Below are 9,965 nucleotides of genomic sequence, written 5' to 3' on the forward strand. Positions count from 1 at the left end.
TCATGGCAGGAAGATGCATTCAGGGAACATTGACCTCAAACCAAATGCATCTACATGTCAATCAAAAAGAGATGCTAGCTGTTCAAAATGCCCTGACAGCCTTAAATGACCTACTTCAACCAGGATAACTACTGATAAAGACAGACAACACCATGGTCATGTGGTATATAAACTGGCAGGGGGCACACGTTCTTACCCCTTTGCAGACTAGCCATGACTTTGTGGGACACAGCATTGGCTTACCAAGTACGTCTGCAGACACAATTCCTGCCAGGAAGGAAAAATACTCAGGCAGACGAGCTAAGCAGAAACCTCATGGATCCCCACGAGTGGCAGCTGGATCCACAAGTCTTCAGCATGTTAACAAGGAAATGGGGGGGGGGGGCGGGCATAGGTCTATTTGCCTCCCCTCACAACTACCAACTACAGACATTCTGCACAAGGATTCATCACAGACAAGCATGGAAAGTGGACGCCCCATTCTTCAGCTGGAAAAACCTGTCAGTGTATGCCTTTCCCCCTCTGCCTCTCCTCCCCAAGGTACGCCTAAAGGTCAGACAGGAGAAGCCAAAGATGATACTGATTGCACTAGACTGGCCCCACCAGCATTGGTACCCAATATTAAGGAGCTTGTCTCAATGCCCAGCTTGGACCCTACCTCAAGTACCGCATCTACTGTCCCAGCAAAACAATCAGATCCTGCACAGCCAGCTCAGGACTTTAAACCTGGCAGCATGGCGGATAAGGTAGTCATACAAAACACACCTCTCAGCAAAGCTGTGATGGGTGTCATTTTGGAAGCCAGAAGGCCTAGTACTAGAAAATTTTATGCTGGAAAATGGAAGAGGAACCTGCTTGGAACCAGGCACAAGGAACAGATACAGCTATGCCAAATATTCCTCAGATTTTACAATATTTAACTGAGATGCTGGACAAAGGCCTATATTTTCATCTATTAAAATTCATGCCTCTGCCATTTCGGCTCATTACAATGCAGAGCCACCAATCTTTTCTCATCCCTTATTAAAACAGTACCTCAGAGGAGCCAAAAATTTAAAGCCTCCAAGGAGATCACCAATGCCTGCATGGGACCTCAACTATGTCTTGGAAAAACTCACCCTGCCTCCTTTTGAGCCAGCTGCTACTGCTGATTTAAAGTTTTTATCTTGGAAAACAGCTCTGCTCCTAGCAGTAACTTCTGCAAGACGAGTTTCAGAGCTACAGGCACTCATGGCTGTGGAACCTTTTATCATTTTTTATCCAGACAGGGTCTTCCTGAGGGACAAACCCAACATTTATGCCTAAAGTGGTGTCCAGTGTGGCTCTTAAGCAAACCATTCATCTGCCAACTTTTTATCCAAATCCACAGAACAAGGGGGAAAGAATTCTGCATTCTTTGGACGTACACAGACAGCTTAGATTCTACTTGGACAGAGCCAAAGTTTTCAGAAAAACAGAGCAATTACTAGTGACATATGCTGCAGGATCACAAGGAAAGACCATCTCAAAGCAGACTGTTTCAAAATGGATAGACCACTGTATTCGTTTCTGCTACTTATACCATGGAAAGCCAGTGCCTAAGGGCATTAGGCCACATTCCACCAGAGCTGCAGCCACTTCAGCAGCCTTTCTCAGAGGAGTACCAACCAAGGACATTTTAGAGGCAGGTACTTGGGAGTTCAGTGCACACCTTTAAAAAGCACTATCATCTGCCACTGTACACTAAATCCAGGGCAGGCTTTGCCACTGCAGTTCTGCAGGGTCTCATAGCCGTTCCTAATGCTGTTTAGCTCCAGCCTCCCAACCATAGCTTTGGGAATCTACCCAAATGTAATGACTGCAACAGTGAAACATGAAGAACATAGTACAGTTGTGTACACTTACCATAAATGTAGATGTTCGAGTGTATTCAGTTACAGTCCAGGTTACTCATCTGCTATCCCCCCTTTTTCTTTTGATGGAACCTATCTTTCTTTCTCTGATTTATACAACCTGTGTGGTGTATTTGCTGGTGGATGAAGGTAAAGTTTATATTGCTGCATGATGTCCTTCATGGATGCATCTGCAGTCATAACAAATGGGTTGTCCTGTCGTCAGGCAGCCCTTCGGTCGGCCGGATTCCAAAGTCTGGGTCCGGCTGATGTCGCACTTCACCCGACGTCATCTCTGCTGGTCTTGGGTATAAAGGCATCAGCCGGCCATTTTCCTCAGTCTTTCTTGCGCGTGGCCGAAGCAGAAGCTGTTCGCAAGTGCCAGTCGGTCAGATCCAGAGATTACTACTACCGAATACTACTTCGAAGACTTCTAAAAAGCTAAGTACCCCGTTGGGGACTCTTTCTTGCCTCAGCCGATGTCAGAAAAAGTCAATAACTGTTTAACTTGTGGGAAACAAATACCTCATAAAGATTTCCACTCTTACTGTTTGCCTTGCTTAGGCCCAGACCACGACGTAGCAGCCTGTTCGGCCTGTGCTTCCTTCAACCGACGAACGCTTAGACGTCGGTCGGAGTTTGCTGAACAGTTTTTCCGCTCAGATTTTGCATACATTATGTCGTCGGATCCTCCGACTACCCAAATTGTTAAAAAACGCAAAGAAAAAGACCGACACTCGCGGTCCGCGGTTTCAGCCGAAACCACGGTTAAGCAAGCCGCGAGTGTCTCGGTTTCGGCCGAAACCGAGAAAACTGGTCAATCTTCAGCCGAATCCATGACTACTACTGAGATGCCTGTTATCTTACCTGAATCAGCCTCAGAAATTTTACCTACAACTGTGGTTCCTACTGATCTATCAGACACCATCCCTTTGGATATCTCTACCCCAGCACGTGGTGCTGCTAGGCCTCCTGCAGCCATGTCTATTGAGGCCTTTGCCAGGGCTAAAGCAGCCAAATCAGCTAAATCAGTGCCTGTTAAACCACCCTCACTCAGGCCCACTTCTAGTTCTCAAATGCTTACTCTGGAAGAAGATTTAATATCCTTAATTAGAGGATCCCAATCTCACCCAGACAGGGCCTCTCAGCCCCCAGAAAAGAGACCAAGGGCAGAGCCCCCCGAGCCTGTGTCCTCTGATGATTCTGCGGATGACTCAGACATTACAGACCAGCCAGAGGCTCCTTTTTCCAATTATGAAGATTTAGATGCTGAAGAATCCATTCCAGCTGCCTCTCCTCCTGAGGAATTCTCCTTTGGGGAAACCTTACATGCCATGAGAGAACAATTCCAATGGCAGGGACAAGATTTCTCAGATTCAAGAAAAAGGCTTAGGACTTTTCTGCACTTACCACAACATAGGCCCTTAGCTATACCTCCTGTCCTGTCCGTTGTGGATGATGCATTTAATGATGTCTGCACTGCACCTGATTCTTTACCTCCAGCCCCTGCCAAACCAGATAGATTTTACAGGGTGCCAGACACTCATCACCACCTATACAAGGCCCCACTTGCAGACCCCGAAACTATATCCCAGGGGCCTAAAGCAGTAGCCTCGACCACAGCAAAAAACCCTATTCCCTCTGAAAGGGAATCCAGGTCCTTAGAGAGATGGGGGAAAAAAGTCTACACCTCTGCTACTCTCTCAGCTAGAGCTTTAAACTGTCAGCTTCATATGATTCAATACCAAGAGTTTATGCTTGATCAGTTAATTAAAAAGCTGTCCTCTGATGAATCTTTAGATAAGAAATATGTATTAGAAATGGTGAATAACATCCAACAGGTTAGTAACCATTCTTTAAAATGTGGCTATGATGCACTGGAGGCTTCATTTAGATCAGCCATGACTGGCACAGTAATAAGAAGGCATGCATGGTTGAAAGAACAGGTCTTTCCGGATCATGTTAAAGCTAAGCTATTGGATGCTCCTATGGATAAGGCCAGTCTATTTGGGGAACCTGCCCAGCAGGTAATGAAGAAAATGGAAGAGAAGGCAAAATCTGTACAAACAGTTAAAGATTTCTTACAGGTTCAGCCCCCAAGGTTTAGCAGGAACTGGCCTGCCAAAAATTGGTCCTTTCCTGACTCCACAAGATCACAAAGGGGCAGGAACAGACGCTCTAGGGGCAGAAATCAATCCAGAGGAAGTGCCTACAGAGGACGACAGTGGCAAGGCAATAACCGAGGCACAGACACAACCACTGCCACTGCAACAGGACAATCACAGTGACTTGGCTCTGATTCCGCCTACCAGGGAGCAAAGAGCAGCACCACCTGGTTCAAGGCTCCTGAGAGCACCCCAGCACTAACAGGTTTCACCTCATATCATGCGTTCCGGCCCCAAAATCCGGACAACACCAAGAAAGGAGGGGGGGTGTCCATATTCATAAAGGACACCCACACCTCAAGGTTGGTGGCAACGCATGATGCATCGGAGACCATCCAGGTGCAATTAACCATAGGCAAGACTGCTCTGCAATTTGTAGCATGTTACAGGCCACCCTCTCAAACTCAGGAACCTCACATGGCCTTCCTGAAAACATTGGAGGGGATAAATGTATCTCCAAACACCATCATACTAGGTGACTTTAACTACCCTAATATAGACTGGGAACACTACTCAAGCCCGAACACTCTAACCCAAAGATTCCTGGAGTTCATAAACTCAAATGCCATGGAACAACTAGTCACCATCCCCACAAGAGGAGAAAACATACTTGATCTCATCATCACGAACATGGGATCAAAATGTTCAACACCGAAGTATACCCCTCACTGGTGAGATCAGATCATAAACTAATCTCGCTGGAGGTCCTCATCCCGCCCCACCTGAAACAAAAGACCACAGTGAAAAACTTCTCAAAAGCCGATTTCACACTTCTAAAAACTAGTGTGGTCTCCTTTAAGGCCCTGAGCCAGTGGTAAACATTACTCAAACCGCTGAATCACTTACAAATGCCTTCTACCAGCACCTACAGGACTGCATGGATCAGGCAATCCCAAACAAAACTAAGACTCTCTGTACCAAAGGCAAGCGTCCAGTCTGGTGGACCCCAGCCATAAACAAGCTCTACAACAAAAGGAGGAAGCTACTACAAGATAGAGCAAAATCCTTGAAAGGTAAGACACCTTTGATCATTATAAGTAAAAACTAAGAGCTCTCATAAAATCATCCAAGGCAAATTTTGAGAGAAAAATGCCAAGGACTCTAAAGAGAATCATAAGGCCTTCTTTAGCTATGTTAGAAACCTAGGAAGAAACTCCCAGATATGCTCAGAATTAGTTCAAAATGATGTGAAAATTACTGAACCTACACACATTGCCAACATACTGGCTGACAGGTTCAGTGCAAACTCTCCCCTCCCCAAAAGGAGAGATATCTATTCCAGAGGATTGTAGCCCCCAAACATCTCCAACGCCCAGGTGAGAACTGCCCTCACTAAGGCAAAAACACAGCATCCATGGGACGGATGGTGTCCCCGGCTGTGTGCTTCATGAACTCAATGAGGAATTAAACCCACAGTTAGGACAGCTGTTTAATCTTAGCCTCACCTCAGGATGCACCCAAGGAGTGGCACGGCGACTGTGGTCCCACTTCATAAGGCGGTGCCTCCACAGACCCTGGAAATTACCGCCCATTAGCTTGACAAGCCTTATCTGCAAAGCCATGGAGAGGATCATAATGGAACTCATAAATAAAGACATAGGGAACTTGCAGACTTTGGATCCAACTCAGTTTGGCTTTGTCAAAGGCAGATCCTGCCTCTTAAACTTGGTTGACTTTTTCGAGACAGTCACCAAGGCCATTGATGAGGAAAGGCAGTCCATACAGCCTACCTCGACCTGGCAAAGGCCTTGACACAATACCCCACTCAGGTATCATCGAAAAACTCATCAGCTTGAATGTAAACCCATACATCACAAGATGGGTTGCAAACTGGCTAAGTGACAGAACCCACAGGGTCAGAGTTGCTGGAGCCATGTCAGACTCAAAGCCTGTCACAAGTGGTGTCCCACAGGGCTCAGTCCTGGGTCCACTCTTGTTCGGCATCTACTTTTCTGAAGTACAAGCAAACACAGGAGGGTTATGGCTGACAAAGTTTGCAGATGACTGCAAACTGGGCGCCATAGTCGAAAAAAACATCTGACACAGATATCCTCCAGAAGGGCCTCACAGAAATGGATAACTGGTGCCAGAGCCATGGCCTGAAGTTAAGCGCCAAAAATGCATAGTCATACCCTTTGGGAAAAACAAGGCTACCCCTAGCTACCATATAGGTGGCAATCCACTGAGCACAGAAAAAGTCATCAGAGATCTGGGGACCCAGGTTGACAGTAGCCTTTCGTTTGACACTCATGTTGCTAAAGTAGTTAGGAAAACCTTCTATATCACCCACCTGATCATGAAGGGATTCACATCTAGATCAAGGGAGGTCATCGTCCCCTGTACTCATCACTTATTAGACCTATGATTGAGTACAATGCCCGTTCGAATGTATCTGACCAGACACATGCTGCAGCTTGAAAGGCCCCAAAAGTTCCTCACCAAAAGGATAAAGGGTCTCAAAAATATGTCTTATGCTGCCCGACTGAAAGAACTCCAGCTCTATTCAGTCTCATACCGCTTGCTCAGAGGTGACCTGTGCCTGACATATAAGGCCATGTCAAACCCAGATTTGATGAATATGCTTCACCTCAAAAATCTAGATCCCTCAGAACCACAAGGGCGGAGACTTAAACCTTGACACGGTTATAAATAGAACGTGCTGGAGGGACAGATTCATCACCCAGAGACTCCCTATGCTGTGGAACAAAATCCCGGTACATGTGAGGCAGAGCACCTCTCTGGTCTTGTTCAAGAGGAATCTTGACCAATGGATGGGAGATTGCAGATATACCCCAGGGATTACTTCAGCGTCACTGCTTGACAGAGGCACAGCAAAATGATAGGCATAGTTTTTATTCAAACTAAAGGGGTGGCGAAAGCCACATAACTATGGGCTAGGCTTATAAATGCCCTTGGGCAGATAGCCTAGTATGAACCTATGAACCTATTAGGTGGAAAGTTAGCCTTATTCTCGAAAAATTGGCACTATATCACAAAAGACTAGTGGATTTTGCAAACCATAGACCAAGGCTACCGGTTCCACTTCCACACTTTACCAGTAAAAAGAGGAATGCCAAACCTGCCCCCAAATCAAAAAATAGAAGCCCTGCACCAGATAGCGGAATTAATAAATATGAGAGCTGTGGAAAGAGTACCTATAACAGAACAGGGCAACGGATTCTACTCCAGACTCTTCCTAGTACCAAGAAAAGAGAAAAACTGGAGACCTATTCTCGACCTGTCCATCTTAAACACATACATCATCGTCCCAAAATTCAAAATGCTGACCCTACAGCAACTTCTCCCCATGCTGGGCAAGGAGTGTTGGCTGGTAACTCTAGATCTCAAGGAGGCATACCTGCACGTCCCCATTCGACCAAATTGCAGAAGATACCTCAGATTTCTTGCAGGATCAGAGCATTATCAATTTTCAGCATTGCCCTTTGGCTTATCTACTGCGCCCAGAGTATTCACAAAATGCCTGGCATCAGTAATCGCTCACTGCAGAGTACAGGGAATCCAAATTTACCCATACCTGGACGACTGCCTGTTACAAGCGGACAACAAGAGCAAGCTGACAACAGATTTACAAAGAGTCATTTACTTGCTTCAAGTCCTGGGATACACAGTCAATTTACAAAAGTCAAGGCTGATACCATCCCAGACAAGAACCTTCTTGGGCGCGGAATTGGACACAGTAAAACAGATGGCATTCCTAACTGCAGAAAAACAAAAAGAGCTGCCTCTTTACTTCTTGGCATTAACAAAGCAGAACAAACTAACAGCAAGGAAAGTCCTGCAGGCCTTGGGCTTCATGGCATCATGCATAATCTTGGTCCCACATGCCAGACTGCATATGAGAAAGTTACAGTGGTACCTAAAGAATTTATGGTCTCAACACAGGCACAGCTTAGAAACAGAAATACCACTAATCCCATGCTTAAAACAGGAGTTCCCATGGTGGGCTCGGGCATGCCAGTCAAACCCAAGCTTACCCTTCCACAAATCTCCAGCAAACCAAACCATCACAACGGACGCCTCAGACCTAGGATGGGGGGCACACATGCTGGACAAATGCGTACAAGGACTGTGGACTCAGGACCAGCTGCACTTGCACATAAACCAAAAAGAAATGCTGGCAGTAAAACTGGCAATCCTAAAATTCAGACCATTCCTCAAAGAAGGCCATTTGATGATAAGGACAGACAACACCACAGTCATGTGGTACATCAACAAACAGGGAGGCACTCATTCTTTCCGCCTTTGCAGAATGACTTTGCTCCTTTGGACTTTGGCTCTCAGCTACAACATCCAGTTACAGGCAATATTTGTACCGGGAAAAGAGAACACCCTAGCAGACATTTTAAGCAGAACCACCTCGGATGCTCATGAATGGATGTTACACCCGGACATCTTCAAGGCCATCACAAAGAAATGGGGAATGCCACAAATAGATCTATTCGCTTCCCCACAAAATCACCAGCTCAAAAAATTCTGCACAAGGACATTCCACCCACTTGCATGGAAGGTGGACTCTCTATCCTTCAGCTGGAAAGGCCTGACAGCATATGCATTTCCACCTCTTCCCTTGATGCACAAGGTACTACTGAAAATCAAAGAGGAACGTCCAAGGATAACTCTGATAGCTCCGAACTGGCCAAGACAACACTGGTACCCATTGCTGAGGAGCATGTCTCGGGAGAAAATGTGGTCAATACCACTGATGCCCCTGATGTTAACTCAGAACAACTACAACATCATACATCCAAACCTAAAAACCTTGCAACTGACTGCCTGGAACATCACATAGCAGTAACTAACCCAGACCTTTCACAGAGTTAAAGACATTATCCTTGAAGCCCGCAGACCTTCAACAAGAAGGAACTATGCAGGAAAATGGAAAAGGTTCGTCATTTGGAGTACTGAAAGAGGAAAAGATGTGTCGAACATAGATATTGCTAACATTCTGGAGTACTTGGCAGAGCTTCTACATACAGTCCTGTCCTATTCCTCCATCAAGATACATGCATCAGCTATTTCAGCAGAATACAGCTTTGATCCTCCTGTCTTTTCACATCCTCTACTCAGGCAGTTCCTCAGAGGGATCAAGAATGTAAAACCTCCTAGGAAACCACCATTGCCAGCATGGGACTTGAATTTTGTACTAGAAAAGTTGACACTCCCCGTTTGAACCAGCAGCAAGAATAAACCTACAACACCTGTCATGGGATACTGCTTTCCTACTGGCTATTACTTCAGCAAGGAGGGTTTCGGAACTACAGGCCTTAATGGCAGTGCAACCCTTCCTAATCTTCCATCAAGATAGGGTGTCCATGAGAACTAATCCTACATTTATGCCTAAGGTGGTATCCAGAGTGTCTTTAAACCAGGCAATCCACCTACCTACCTTCTTTCCCAATCCACAAAACAGAGGTGAAAGAATAATGCGTACCTTGGATGTACATAGACAGTTATGCTACTACCTGGACAGAACCAAAGATAACAGAAAAACTGACCAGCTCTTTGTAGCCTATGCAACAGGAAGGGAAGGAAAAGCAATTTCCAAACAGACAATCTTCAAATGGATAGGAAATTGCATAAGATTCTGTTACTCCTACCATGGAAAACCAATTCCACAGAACATAAGACCTCATTCTACAAGGGCTACAGCCACTACCACAGCTTTCTTAAGAGGAGTGGCAACCAAGGACATTATTGAGGCGGCTACTTGGACCTCTGTGAATACATTTGCCAAGCATTATAATTTACCTCTATATTCTAGATCCCGAGCAGGGTTTGCCACTGCTGTACTGCAAGGGATCCTGACTACACCATAATTCTTATTCCTCCTCCCCTAGTTTGACTATGGTATTCTACCCATTTGTTATGACTGCAGATGCATCCATGAAGGACATAGTACAGTTTTGTA

The 9,965-nt window shown here is 45.7% G+C and overlaps 1 protein-coding gene across 8 annotated transcripts in view; it reads left to right on the top strand.

Annotated features, from left to right (window-relative positions):
• Positions 1-9,965, top strand: part of PRR14 (proline rich 14) — a 1,002,113-nt gene that overhangs the window by 198,212 nt on the left and 793,936 nt on the right. The gene's annotated exons all lie outside the window — the stretch shown is intronic.

This window comes from Protopterus annectens, chromosome 10.part0 (assembly GCF_019279795.1).
Source record: "Protopterus annectens isolate FY-2018-M chromosome 10.part0, PAN1.0, whole genome shotgun sequence".
Lineage (NCBI taxonomy): Eukaryota > Metazoa > Chordata > Ceratodontiformes > Protopteridae > Protopterus > Protopterus annectens.